The sequence below is a fragment of the Erythrolamprus reginae genome, chromosome 3 (genome assembly GCF_031021105.1).
Source record: "Erythrolamprus reginae isolate rEryReg1 chromosome 3, rEryReg1.hap1, whole genome shotgun sequence".
Classification (NCBI taxonomy): Eukaryota; Metazoa; Chordata; class Lepidosauria; order Squamata; family Dipsadidae; genus Erythrolamprus; species Erythrolamprus reginae.
In genome coordinates, this window is record NC_091952.1 from 174,097,479 (window position 1) to 174,112,692 (window position 15,214).

The window sequence follows — 15,214 nt, forward strand, 5'->3', positions numbered from 1 at the left end:
GTCGTCAGGCTTGGAGGAACTGAGACATCTCCCCCTTGCCTATGTAGTTTTGTGCATGATATGACTGTGTGTATGTATTTTATATATTGGGGTTTTCTTTTTAGACTTTTTAATGTAAAAACGGTTACTTTAGATTTTAAATTATTAGATTTGTTACCATGTATTGTTTTTATCACTGTTGTGAGCCGCCCCGTGTCTACGGAGAGGGGCGGCATACAAATAATAATAATAATAATAATAATAATAATAATAATAATAAGTAGAAGTAGAAGTAGAAGTAGAAAAGGAAATAGGTAATTGGAAGAATGAGAAGAACAATAGTAAAACAGTCTTAGTAAATAGTTTGACAGTGTGATTGCACTGTATGATTGTGTATTACATAGGATTTTTAGTCGTACTTTTTAATATATTAGATTTGTGTTATATGAGAACCACTTTATGATACAGGTTACATCAACCTTTAGAATTGTCTCAATATTCCAACTTCTTTTTAAAATGTTGATTTGTTTCACGCACACAGTATATAATACTTAATAACTAGTAGCTAAAAGGGAATATGATTAATATCAACTTGTTTTATTTACTGGATTGATGAAGTCACCAGAATGCAGTTTTTTGAAGACTGTATCAAACCTGAGAGTGAGTTTCCTTGTGGAGAATTATTATTATTTTTTTGTCCTTCACATCCAGCTCTGTACCATTTTGCAGATGGTTCCTTATGAGTTGTACAGAGCCTCTCCAGCAGGTGAACTATGTAGCTATATCTTGTGTGCCAATCCGGTATCAGATGTCTGTGGGGAAAAATGTAATTACTTCTCAATAACACTGCAGGAATTTGAAACAGAACATTATGCTGCTGTGCTTGGGATTTAACAAGGATGATATAGCAGGGTTTGTTGAATTTGGAAGAGTTCATGTAGCTCAGTTCAGCTAGCTGGAGATTTGAATGTGTGTTGAGCCATTCCAATAATAGAATGGGCAAATTTAGCTTTTCAGCTGACTGGGCTGGAAAGCCAACAAAGGTAGCATCTGTTTTAACAGGCTAAATCTGATTCAGTCATGCTATTGAGATGATGGCCCTTACATCTTATTGATGATGTCCTATTCAGGGATAAGCCTTTTCTCTTAAGTTCAGTAGACACAAATTATTGGAGTATTAATTGTTTAATATAGCAGGGAGGACAGGGGAGAAGGGACCATTCCCAAAGAAATACGGGTAACCTTGTAATCCTCAATTCATAACACAAATTAGGACCCCAATTTCTGCTGCAGTTTGTTGTGGTTGTAGGTTGAGCTGTTCCTAATTTTACAATAATTTTTACAACAGTGATTAAGTGAATCACTGTGGTTGTTAAACAAATCACTGCACTTGTCAATTGACTAGCATATTCATTAAGTGAATTCATTAAGCATCCCCAATGAGAAAGTTGGTAAAAAAAAAAAAAGGTTGCAAATTGCAACTATGCGACCACAGGATGCTGCGACTTCAGGAGTCTGCGGAGAGGGGCGGCATACAAATCCGATAAATAAATAAAATAAATAAAAACCCAAGAACTGTAAATGCGACTGGAGATAGGTGTTATCTTATCCCTCCCATTTGTTGACAGAGGGCTGTTCAATTTTAATATAGATGGCCTCTTTTACCCCTCCTTCAAACCAATGGTCCTCTCTATTCAGAATCTATCTAGACCCGTGATGGCGAACCTTTTTTTTCTCAAGTGCTGAAAGCGTGTGTGCTATCGTGCACGCGCGAGTGCCAACACCCATAATTCAGTGCCTGGGGATGGCAAAAATGGCCTCCTCCCCTGGAGGCCCTCTGGAGGCCTAAAACAGCCCATTTCCCAACTTCTGGTGGGCCCAAAAGGCCTGTTTTTCGCCGTCCCCAGGTTCCAGAGGCAAAAATGCTCTCTCCCATCCTCCCAGAGACTCTATGGAAGCCGAAAATGCCCTCCCAGAGACTTCAGGTAAGCCAAAAATCAACTGGCCGACACACACATGCACATTGCAGCTAAGCTAGGGCAATGGCTTGTGTGCCAGTGGATATGGCTCCTCATGCTACCTCTGGCACCTGTGCCATAGGTTCACCATCACCTATCTAGACCCTGAAGCAGTTTGCCCATAGTATCTTTTCTTTAGTCTAGAGTTGAGTTATATAACAGGCTACCATCAGAATATGGAGAGAGGTGGCATACAAATCCAATAAATGAACGAACGAACGAACAAACAAACAAACAAACAAACAAACAAACAAACAAACAAACACTGATGATAACAAACCCTAGACTAGTGAATGTCCTGGGCCATCCAGGTACCATTGTAGATAATGCACAACAATTCGGGTTCTTCCCCATACACAATTGAATTGACAAGGATCAGGCATAAACATTTCTGTGTAATTTGTATATTCATTCGTGCTCCATCAATTTGACTCAACAATAAAAATAACTCAATTTTTTACTTTATTTTTCTTTTCTTTCAATCGCACTAAACTCATTTTCCTTATCTACTGTAGCACAGCTCCAGACTTGGACTTAGTACATCTAATTTCTCTCCATCTAATTTCTTTTTTTTTTAAGCAGCCTTTTGCCCTTGCCCAATTATAATCTGCCCACCTCTATCACTTATAGCATAGTTAGACTAGTGACAGTGCTAACTGTGATTGTTTATGGTCTCCCACTGTCTGTTGCTCATAGTTACACCCACATACAGTGTGTTCAGAACATATGCATCATTTGATTTCTCCTTCTTATAATTTGTCTTTACGCCTATATTTAACTTACAGATGCATTTTTTTCATGCTTACATTTGTTGCGCTCGCATGTGTCTTAAAAGAAACATGTATTGTTTTTGAGATGTCAGCATTTCTGATTGAAAACTTTCCATCGTATCCATTATGTACACTCCAGTCTTTGGAATAATTAATTTATCTTTACTCACAATCTGTGTGCTTGCATAAAATGATCAAACATTGCCCTATTGTGTGACAATTCAATTATGCATGTTTCCAAGAAGTTATTTTTCAAAATGAAGGCAAGATTTCTGAAGCTGCTGGATTTTTTATGAATACACCTTTTATATCTCCTTGCTTGACTAATGAACAAATTAGAATCTACCATATAACCAGGCTTCTGAATGTGGAATTAAAGGTTCTTGTAAGATTAAAAAGTGGAAATAATTTAAAGAAAAATGTGTGCTAAGTAACATAATGGGGATCAAATCAAGCAGAATTGTTAATTTATGGAGTCCTAGAAATTGTAAAAGAGGATAGTAATGTGGATAAAAATTATAAGTAGACAGTTAGACAAATCTCTTATAAATACTGTAATTAAACTTATAGGGAATGAAAAAAACCCCCCTAATACTGAACAGGCCCTGGTGGAGAGAAACATGGGAAAAAGTTTCTCAAAGTATTCAGAGAAATGCTGGCTTAATTAAATGACAATAATTACAATTATAACAATAGCAATAGTCCTTAGACTTACATCTCTCTCCATGGTGCTTTATTACATCAGCATATTTTCCCCAACAATCTGGGTCCTCATTTTACGATTTTGGAAAGACGGAAAGCTTAGTCAACCTTGAGCCGGTCAGGATCTAATTCCTGGTTGTGGGCAGTTATCCTGAAATATTGCATGCTAGCACTGTGCTACTAAACTTGGAAATTATAATAAGAATTTCCCAGCTTCAAGATTCTGAATTTATTTCAGTGTTAAGGATAAAATTGGTGTAGTTCTTGCTTCTCTAGTTTTGTCCATGCATATGAGGCAGGCATCATGGCACTATCATTTCTGACATTTTTCCAGTTCAACTATTTTGTGATTCAGTTTTTCCATATCATCACTTTTCTAATATACCCAAGGTGTGTTTATTAAACTCATGTTAAATAGAATTTTATTGGCCAAGTGTGATTGGACACACAAGGAATTTGTCTTGGTGCATATGCTCTCAGCGTACATAAAATAAAATATACATTTGTCAAGAATCATGTGGTACGACACTTAATGATTGTCATAGGGGTCAAATAAGCAATGAAGAAGCAATATTAATAAAAATCTTAGGATATAAGCAACAAGTTACAGTCATACAGTCAACATGGGAGGAAATGAGTAATAGGAATGATGAGAAAAACTAGTAGAATAGAAGTGCAGATTTAGTAGAAAGTCTGACAGTGTTGAGGGAATTATTTGTTTAGCAGAGTGATGGCGTTCGGAAAAAAACTGTTCTTGTGTCTAGTTGTCTTGGTGTGCAGTGCTCTGTAGCGACGTTTTGAGGGTAGGAGTTGAAACAAGTACATTTAATATATTAAATTTAATACTGTATTATATATAGTAAGATCTGATTTCTTGAAGGTATGAATTTCACTCCATTCATGTTTAGTTTCTCTTAATGTTTAGGACTTTGGCAGGTCATAGTCACTTTATCTCAATGTTTGTGCTACTTCATTGTCGGAGTCTATTGTGCTGATGGGGTTTCGAGTCAAAAATAGTTAATCCACCTGTGCTTCCTTATATCCTCTGAAAGAAGAAATGGTCAGAAGGGCAAATTAGGAATTTCTGGGAATCAACATGGCTTGGCAGAGGTTGTCTCTCAATAAATGTCCATGTAATTTAAGTCTCCCATCATGATTACTTCATATCTCTTTAAAAGCTCTGCAATTTCCATCTTCCATATTGACTGAGCAGGTTATAATGGACACCGATACGGCTTTTATTCCTTCTTCCACATATTTTAGTCAAGATGGTTTCTGTAGTATTGGCAGATTAATTCATTTGGATTTCTGAGATGTTATGGAAAGATAAAGTATAATCCCACCCTTTAAAAAATTGCTTTGATTCCTTTGAACAATTTGTATTCTTCCACTGCTGTGTTCTGAGTCTCAGTTATACTAATTAAGTCATATCTTTATCAAAGAATGCAAATTAATCTTGTTTATTGCCAATCCCCTGAGCATTAGCAAATAGATATAAAATGTCATATTTTGAAGGAGACGGGATCAAGCATGGAGCTAACATGGAATCTTTACACAATGGCAAAAGGGCTGGGACTGACACCCCCTTCTCTGCAAGTTCCTTGAAGCCTTGCGTAATTGTTCGTAGGAGAAGGAGATTCCTGTATTGTAGGCAGAACATAATAAAGTAATTACCCTGAACCCTGTATATGTGGGTCTGGTTATTCATGCTTGACAGATTCCTGAGATTTGTTCCAACAACTTCAAAGACCTTGGTGATAGTGGTAGCTGCTCTTAACACAATAATTTGGATCCTAATGGATTAGTACGTAAAGTTCATTATTAATGAATTGGATAAATCTTGGAAGTTGTTCTGGTGCATTCGTAATCCATGCTCTTAGTAGACACTGGTGCATTCGTAATCCATGCTCTTAGTAGACAATTCACTGTTTACTTCTGTTCCTCATAGCAATGGGTTACCAATTAGAAGCAGAGTCTTCAAGTTACAACCATAATGGAGCCTGTTGGATTACTGTATAGTTGTAAGTTATAATGGTTGTAAAACAAGGCAGTCACATGACTTTTTGCTGTGGTTGTTAAGCGAGTGCAGCAGTCATAAAACAAATGCCATAATTCTTAAACCAGAGTTGTGGTCATTTGGCACAGTTTTGCCAAAAGACTCAAAGTAAGTGCCAGTTTTTGATGAAACTATCACATGACTGCAGGACACTGTAAATTCAATTCAAAGTGTTGGTTATGACCTATAAAGCCCTACATGGCATTGGACCAGATTACCCACAGGACCGCCTTCTGCCGCATGAGTCCCAGTGACTGGTTAGGTCCCACAGAGTTGGCCTTCTCCAGGTCCCGTCAACTAGACAATGTCGTTTGGCCTTCTCTGTGGGGGCCCTGGCCCTCTGGAATCAGCTCCCCCCAGAGATTTACACTGCCTCCATCCTCCTCGCCTTCTGTAAAAGTTTAAAGACCTATATGTGCCACCAGGCTTGGCACCATTAGACCCTAGCCCCCTGGCCGACGAGTGTAGTATGTTTTACTGTGTGATTGGGAATGAATGATTTTAAATGTTATTAGAGTTTTAAAAGTTTTTTAGCTCTATTAATTGGATTTTTTTGATATGCATATTGTTTATTGTTTTGATATATTGTGAGCTGTTCCGAGACCTCAGAGAGGGGTAGCATCCAAATCCAATAATAAATAAATAAATAAATAAATAAATAAATAAATAAATAAATAAATAAATAAATAAATAAGTGAATGAATGAATGAATGAATGAATGAATAAATTCAATCATGTTGCTAAAGGCTTGAAGTGCATTCATATGACCATGCGTGGAGGCAACCAGAGGAAGTGAGTAAGAACTAATTTGTGGGTCTGATTTTTCAGGCAGGTTCTAATTTTAAGCAGTTGGTAAAGTCATAAATCGAAGACTTACTAACTAACTAAATTTAGAACTTACAAACATATGACTCTTTGTTTCTAGCTGCATCCCCTCTGGTCTTCAGAAATAGCAATAGCAACTTAGACTTATATACCGCTTCATAGTGCTTTTACATCCCTCTCTAAGCCGTTTACAGAGTCAGCATATTGCCCCCAACAATCTGGGGCCTCATTTTACCCACCTCAGAAGGATGGAAGGCTGAGTCAATTTTAAGCCGGGAGATTTGAACTGCTGAACTACAGCTAGCAGTCAGCTGAAGTAGCCTGCAATGTTGTACTCTAACCGGTGGTGGACTCCTGCCGGTACGGCTAATTGCGTGCAGCTTCACTGCTCTGGCAGGCGAATGTGAAATCAAGTACAATTTTGCTTCCCACATATGTGCGAACAGCAAAATCTCGCACCGGTGTGTGCATTTTGGTGAGAGTTTTTTGCTTCCGCGCATGTGGGAAAGGAAAAAAATCTTGCTGAAACGCTTGTCCATGTGCATCCCCGTGCGAGATTTTGCTTCCCGCAAAGGCGCGGGAAGCAAAATTGTGCTCAATCCTGCATTCCCGCGCCGGAGCTGCTAAGCTGCGTGCAAGATTTCAAAGAGGTATATAAGAAAAAAAAAGTTTTTGTCTTCCCTGGTCCTCAGGAGCATTCTGCAAGCCTTCAAAACCCTCTGTGTACCCCCATATATTTTTTTTTTTTGCAAAAATGGTCCTGTTTTTTTAAAAAACGGGAGAGTTTTTGCCTTTGTAGGCCAATGAACTATGCTCAATAGATTATCATGCATGAATTTTGATATATGCTTCATGTATTTTTTTTTATTTGGGGAGGGCCTTCTGTCATGAAGTGGTACCATTTAATTCTTTTGTAATAGCAGTGATGTGTACAACTATGACATTGCAGCCATAGAAACTTAAGAGCAGCACTGGTCATGGAAATCCGTACTACTACTGTGAATCACAGGAAAGATTTCCCTCCACTTCTTGTCCATTTGGAATAATTCATTAGCTAAATGCTTCATGTGCCATCACTTACAAGAATCCTTAGCTCTCACAGCACTCAGAACCTGTTTTGAAAAGAAAAAGAAAATGCAGAGCCTTTTAAAATAACCTTTATTACAATAATGGAAGAAATATTTCCTAGCACAGAGCAAGGTATCAATGGAAAATTAGTTTCTATGGAATCCAGAAGGCTCCCTGCCTTAGACTATATATTCATATAATCGGTATACTCATGAGCCAGTATCCGCCTTTTCTTTGAATTATAAATTAATTATGAAGACAGATCATCTATCTCATTCATAAATCAGCAGCTGCAATAGTATTTCAGTTTACAAAGAAGGGGCTTAAGAAATAACATTTTTATTAATAATTTGAAGATCTCAGTGGAAGATATCTCTTGTGAATAAGCTGACGGTATATCTGTGCCAGTACATCTAAAGTATATCTCAAAGCATGGCTTGCAGCTATATTAATGCAGTCTTCGAAATACCCAAGACTACACTGCCAAAATTTGGCAACAGACAACCAAGATTCAGTAATATATTCAAAACATTTCCCCCCTTAAAATAGGATCTAAAAGAGGTGTATATCCAAAGTTCTGAAAGAGGATTTACATTTCAGATCTTTCATTTCCATGCCATCACAGTTAATATTTCAGAATTGTCCATATTTTAAACCCAGGGGCAATGCACAAATGAGTAAGTAGATGAGGATTTATGCAGCATTTATTTTACAGTCCTACAGTTTGAGACATGTGCCCTAGGGATGATAGCACGTATAAGGATTTCTTCTTCTTTTGAGAATGACCTCAAAAGGGGGGGGAAAAAACCAATATGGTTTTTTCCCTTCAGTCTGCCCACCTCAAAAAGTAGATTTTTCTAATGTCAAGGAAATTCAGTGTTGAACAAGCTCTAACAATCACCCCTTCTATTTGAATTGGCACAGAATTTAGACAGTAGAGTTAATATCAATTCCCTCCTACTGGTTGAGTAGGATAGGAAAAAAGTGCCAACAATTAAGAGGCACAAACTTTTATTTGTGAAGGTGAAGCTAGGAAGAATCACATCAGATACATGTACAATTAGCACAGGTGCCCCCCAAGGCTGTGTACTCTCACCACTTCTCTTCTCTCTATACACTAATGACTGCATCTCAAACGATCCATCTGTTAAACTACTGAAGTTTGCAAATGATACAACAGTGATCGGACTCATTCGAGACAATGGTGAATCCGCATACAGACGGGAAGTTGAACAACTATCCTTGTGGTGTGACCAGAACAATCTAGAACTGAACACACTCAAAACCGTAGAAATGGTGGTAGACTTTAAGGGAAACCCTTCCACCTCTCACAATACTAGACAACACAGTATCAACAGTAGAGACCTTCAAATTTCTAGGTTCTATCATATCTCAAGACCTAAAATGGTCACCTAACATCAAAAACATCATCAAAAAAGCACAACAAAGAATGTTCTTTCTGCGCCAGCTCAGGAAGCTCAAACTGCCCAAGGAGCTGCTGATACAGTTCTACAGAGGAATCATTGAGTCTGTCATCTGCACCTCTATAACTGTCTGGTTTGGTGCTGCAACCCAACAGGACCGACACAGACTTCAGAGGATAATCAGAACTGCAGAAAAAACAATTGCTGCCAACCTGCCTTCCATTGAGGACCTGTATACTGCACGAGTCAAAAAGAGGGCGGGGAAAATATTTACTGACCCCTCACATCCTGGACACAAATTGTTTCAACTCCTACCCTCAAAACGTCGCTACAGAGCACTGCACACCAAGACAACTAGACACAAGAACAGTTTTTTTCCGAACGCCATCACTCTACTAAACAAATAATTCCCTCAACACTGTCAGACTTTCTACTAAATCTGCACTTCTATTCTACTAGTTTTTCTCATCATTCCTATCATCCATTTCCTCCCATGTTGACTGTATGACTGTAACTTGTTGCTTATATCCTAAGATTTTTATTAACATTGCTTCTTCATTGCTTATTTGACCCCTATGACAATCATTAAGTGTTGTACCACATGATTCTTGACAAATGTATATTTTATTTTATGTACGCTGAGAGCATATGCACCAAGACAAATTCCTTGTGTGTCCAATCACACTTGGCCAATAAAAAATTCTATTCTATTCTATTCTTTCTAACTTCTGCTCTATTGAAAAATCTAAAACAGAGCTGAATTTGTAAGAGAGTGTTGTTAGAAGAACAATCAGATTTCAAAGTTGCCATAAAATGGACTAATAAATCATTTATAAAACAAACTTTCCAATCACTTATATGGCTATACATTATTTCAGGTCCCCAGAAAGCCACACTACTTGGTAGCTTGGATTTACAGAGAATATTATTTATATACTTATTCACTCTGCTGTGCACCATATAGTGATTTGTACACATAATCCCTTTCTTTTGGTTCAGAGACCTGCTCAGTTATAACTCTTCGTAGACTGCAACTCCTACAAAATTACTATTCTAATCAGTAGACTTCCAGGTAAAATGATGAACTGAAGACAGCTCCGCTAAAAGCATAGCAGAATGAAGAGCCAGGGAGCAGAACAGCTCTTTGTATAATTTCTCTCCACACAATGAGAAACTTGAGGTTGACCATAATCTCCAGACAAGGAGACTGCAAGACAATTTTCAGAAGGTTTAGAGCTCTGGACGATGAGGACAATATCCACAATTTTGCTCAAACCACCATTTGCACCTTCAAAAGTATGCTGGATTCACATAGTTCCTTTTGAGAATTGCTTCCGTTCAGTTACTATGAATCTTTGTGTCGATATATTTTGAGGCACTGAATGAGTTTTCTTCAATCCTTAGTAAGAAAAGCTTTAAATACAAATTTATTTTTAAAAAAATATTTTGAATCAACCAGCAAAATGGGGATTACCACTTGGATTTTGGAAAGTTGTAAATAGACTAACAATCCAGATAATTTTGAAATAATATTTTGGAATTAATTGTAAGAATTCTTTTTGTGGGAAAATACTGTTGTCTTGAATTCTTACAAAATATGATAGGACGGGACTTTTGAGGTTGGACACTAGAGGTGTGCCTTTCGTCCCCTGTCCAATTGTCTTTCCTTTCTCTCACTTATCATATATATTTTCTTTCTTTCATATATCCTCTCCTCTAAGTTCACTTTACCCTTATATATATTACTACATGTCTATTTTTCTTCCTATGTATTTGTGTATTGGACAAATGAATAAATAAAATAAATAAATAAAAGGAACTAGTTTGCTTTGGTGGCAGGCCTGGGGGCTGTGAATATTACATCTGTCACGGCTGAATTGTGTATGAGCAGTATGCATGTGTGTTGATTGGATGGATTGCTTTGTGGGTTTTATATGTGGTTTTCATTGTTTAATGTTTAATATTTGACTTCTTTTTATTATTGTACTGTGTTTTTTGTTTTATTGCTGTAAGCCGCTCTGAGTCCCATTTGGATTGGGCAGCATAGAAATCGAATGAATGAATGAATAAATGAATGAATGAATGAACTAAAATGTACAATTAAATGAGAAAAATACTTCAGCTTGATTTATTAATATAGAATAGAGCAACATATTTCACCGTGTACTTTGAAGGGTATTTTTGAACAATGGGACCCAAAAGTTAATCTTAAGAGTGTCTGCCTTTACTGATAAATTTTGTTTAAAAGATGTTATGGAAGAGGAACAAGTTTTACTGGACAAGATTGGGACTGATCTGAAAATGGATATAAAAATGAATAATATGGGGAAAAGATACCACATTAGCCATACAAAAGAGACTGGTGAATGTCTTAATCATTCAAAGTGGTACACAAATAACAAACCAAGAGAGTGACCTGGATAACTGTTTTACACTGAATTGACAAAAGAGGCTTGTTAAAACTTTGAAGAATTTTGTAAAAAGAGACAAAGAAAAAAAAAATGAAAAGAAATCAAGTATGTGTGACGTATGTAAAGAGAAATGAGATACAGTGATCCCTCGATTATCGCAAGGGTTCCGGTCCAAGACCCCTCGCGATAATCGATTTTTCGTGATGTAGGGTTGCGGAAGTAAAAACACCATCTGCGCATGCGTGCCCTTTTTTTCATGGCCGCGCATGCGCAGATGGTGGAGTTTGCGTGGGCGGCGGGGAAGACCCAGGGAAGGTTCCTTCGGCCGCCCAGCAGCTGATCTGCTCGGCAGCGAAGCGAGGAGCCGAATCGGGGTTTCCCCTTTGCGTGGGCGGCGGGGAAACCCCGATCTTCGTCTTCTCGCTGCTGCTGCGCTGCCGAGCAGATCAGCTGCTGGGCGGCCGCAGCAGCAGCGAGCAGACGAAGATCGGAGTTTCCCCGCCGCCCACGCAAAGGGGAAACCCCGATTCGGCTCCTCGCTGCGCTGCCGAGCAGATCAGCTGCTGGGCGGCCGAAGGAACCTTCCCTGGGTCTTCCTCGCTGATGCCCCCGCTCGCACCGCCCGCCGCCCGCCAGCAAGAGGGGGAGAGATAGAGAAAGAGAGAGAAGGAAAGAAAGAGATGAGAGAGGGCGGAAGAGAGTGTGAGAGAGGAAGAAGCAAGATAGAGAGAGAGAGAAAGAAAGATGAGAAGGGAAGGAAGAGAGTGACGTCATCGGGTGGAAAAATCGCGATATAGCGTTTCGCGAAGAACGAGATCGCGAAAATCGAGGGATCACTGTAGTTTCTTTTTTACATAGCTGAGAAATCTACATTATTATTTTAACAATTAAAAAAAAGCCCACTTGAATGTCTGCTATTTCAGCCCTACAAACATTATGAAGGGGTGCTTGGTGCTTTCTGAGTTTAGTTGCTTTTTTGTAGATGTTTCATTATCCATACTAGGTAAAATCATCAGTTCTGGAAACCAAGCTCTGCAGGACCCCTCATTTCAACAAATACAGTATTCCCCTTTATTGTTACAAACACAAATCCTTAGTGCCAGAACATACAAAATAATAATAATGTTGCAATAATTTTATTACTGAAAACAAAGCAAACTTAGCGGTAGCGTTTACATTTATTCTGTTTTATTCTTTGTAACTTCATTGTAATACAGAACCCCCCAAAATTGACTTGCACTTCTTATATAATCACCAGATTGCATAACCTAATTGTGTCCGAAGTGCTCATGAAAAATGAGACATCACTTTAAAATTGGTTAATAATTCAGTGGTGCTATTTAGATGGGGGGGGGGGGGGACTTTTAAGTATTTGAAGCAGCTTATAAGTTTTATTGATTTTTTAAATGTGACGTGGGTAATAAATGTGTGAGGTCCACCTCTCAAGTGGAATAAAGTTTTTTGGGGGGGGGTGTGGATTTGCCAGTAAAAAGAGACATGTGAGGTTATTAGACCTTTTTAAAAAATCTTACAACTGGTTTTTAAGCATTTGAACCTAGGTAAGACTTAGTTGCTTGAAAACAACCATGCTAGTTTATATGAAATTAAATATTGATCCTTTTGGTTTTGAAAGCTCATGTTAAAAGTCACACTAAAATCCCCTAACCAACCAAACATACTTTTCTATAAACCCCTAAACTTTCACCTCAGCCATAAACAAATTTAGAAGATGAAGAAAAGTTGATAATCTACAAAAACACTCTGGGTGGCAAGTAGAGTTCTTTGAACGCAAAACAAACTAACTCCCTGGAAATAATTTATTTTCACGACATATTGGGTCTTTGTTTTTCAAACTCATGTCTTGGTTCTCCTGACCCATTGCTTATAGTTAGCTCTCAAATGCCTGAGTGCTTGCCTGCAGATAGGAGACAGGAAGGTTAATTAGTCCTAAGGAAAGAGGAAAAATTACACAGTGTTATTGAAAAGTGTTAGGACTCTGTCCATAACTGTTGGGTTGGCAATATATTGGTTGCAGGTGTTGCAGATTGCCACAAGAGGGAGCTAGAGTTCATATCTAATTTCTCGGAGTCACCCTCTGTTTCTCTTTGTCTAAGCTAGTCACTGTTAATGGCTACACAGTGTTAGGTTTGGTCTGTATTTTCTCTGCAATCTCTCTGTATTGTAGTTATATATTACAGCTAAAATGTGTTTAGGCTTGATATCTTTGTTGACTGATTAAGACAAAGACAACTGGTAAGAAAAACTTTGTACTTGATAATAATTGGATTGTTATTCTGACTATTATGTGTATGATTTTGGACGGCTTATCTGAATATGTTATTTGTCAAAGAAAACTTTAATTCAGGTTAGTATATTTGTGTGTGGCTGAGTAGTTATTCACAACCAATCTCAATCTAAACATTTCTGTGTGTGCATAACCTTGATAAACAAGGATTACGCTGCTCATACAGCACAAAAAGGATTGTGCATTTCATAAACTGAACCTCAAGAACTGTACAACACAAACAAGGCAAGTTAGGTAGTACAGTTCAGCACACAAACAAAAACTATTTCGAAGTCCATTCATGTAAACTTTTATTTATCTATCTATCTATCTATCTATCTATCTATCTATCTATCTATCTATCTATCTATCTATCTATCTATCTATCTATCTATCTATCTATCTATCTGTTAGAGTTGAAAGGGACCATGAAGGCCATCAAGTTCAACCCCCTGCCCAAGCAGGAACCATATAGCACACCAATCAAGTGGCAGTTCAATCTTCTCTTAAAAATGTCCAGAGTATTGGAGTTCACAACGTCCGCTGGTAGGTTGTTCCATTGGTTGATCGCTCTGACCGTCAGGAAGTTCCTCCTTATCTCCATGTTGAATCTCTCCTTGGTCAGCTTCCAGCCATTGTTCCTCGTCCGGCCCTCTGGTGCCCTGGAGAATAAAGTGATCCCCTCCTCTCTGTGACATCCCCTCGTATATTTGTAGACTGCTATCATGTCCACTCTGGCCCTCCTTTTCTCTAGGCTATCCATGCCCAGTTCCCTCAGTCTCTCTTCGCAAGTCTTGGTTTCCAGTCCCTTAATCATCTTGGTTGCTCTTTTTTGCACCTTCTCCAGAGTTTCAATGTCTCTTTTTGAAGTATGGTGACCAGAACTGAATACAGTACTCCAGGTGTGGTCGGACCAGGGCGTAGTAGAGTGGTATTAAGACTTCCCTGGTCTTGGAGTGTATTCCCCTGTTGATGCAGCTTAGGATTGTGTTGGCTTTTTTAGCTGCTGCTGCACATTGTTGGCTCATGTTTAGTTGATTATCCACCAAGACTCCGAGGTCTCTTTCGCAGTCGCTACTGCTAAGAGGGGTTTCTCCCAGGTTGTATGTGTGTCCAGCGTTTTTTCTGCCATAGTCCAGAGCAAAATAAGGTTCCCCAAAACAACAGGATTAAAAAAAAACCATAAGCATGCTGGAGCATATAGCCTATATTTTTTGATAGATTTAGCTAAGTGGTGGATGCAATTTGAACCACCTGTTTTTCAGATATACTCTTACTTGGAGATTCATTGTGCCAAAATAGAATGGGATCTTTCAACTTCAAGCTTGGGTAACCAACACGTCGTAAAATAACTTGGGACAGATATACGAGGAACACAAGAAACTCTATTGGTGCTGAAGCCACTTAGTTTAGGGAAGTGGAATCTGGATACTAGATACGAAGAGAGGGAAGCAAGCATCAGGGTGCTGGTGTTTCTGTTTCTACTTCATTTTTGCTTCTCCAGAATTCCAAAGTCTTTAGTTATTTTGTATGCACATTTTCTAGACAAAACATTGATATGGCAAACCTTAAAATCAAATTAAGCAAAACCTGACCTTTTCCTGAGGTCTTGTCTAAGCAGGCTATAGCAATATTTAGACTTATGTACCGCTTCATAGTGCTTTTACAACCCTCTCT

The 15,214-nt window shown here is 38.3% G+C and overlaps 1 protein-coding gene across 8 annotated transcripts in view; it reads left to right on the top strand.

The window, feature by feature from the left end:
- FARS2 (phenylalanyl-tRNA synthetase 2, mitochondrial) overlaps positions 1-15,214 on the top strand; it is a 288,657-nt gene that overhangs the window by 88,959 nt on the left and 184,484 nt on the right. The gene's annotated exons all lie outside the window — the stretch shown is intronic.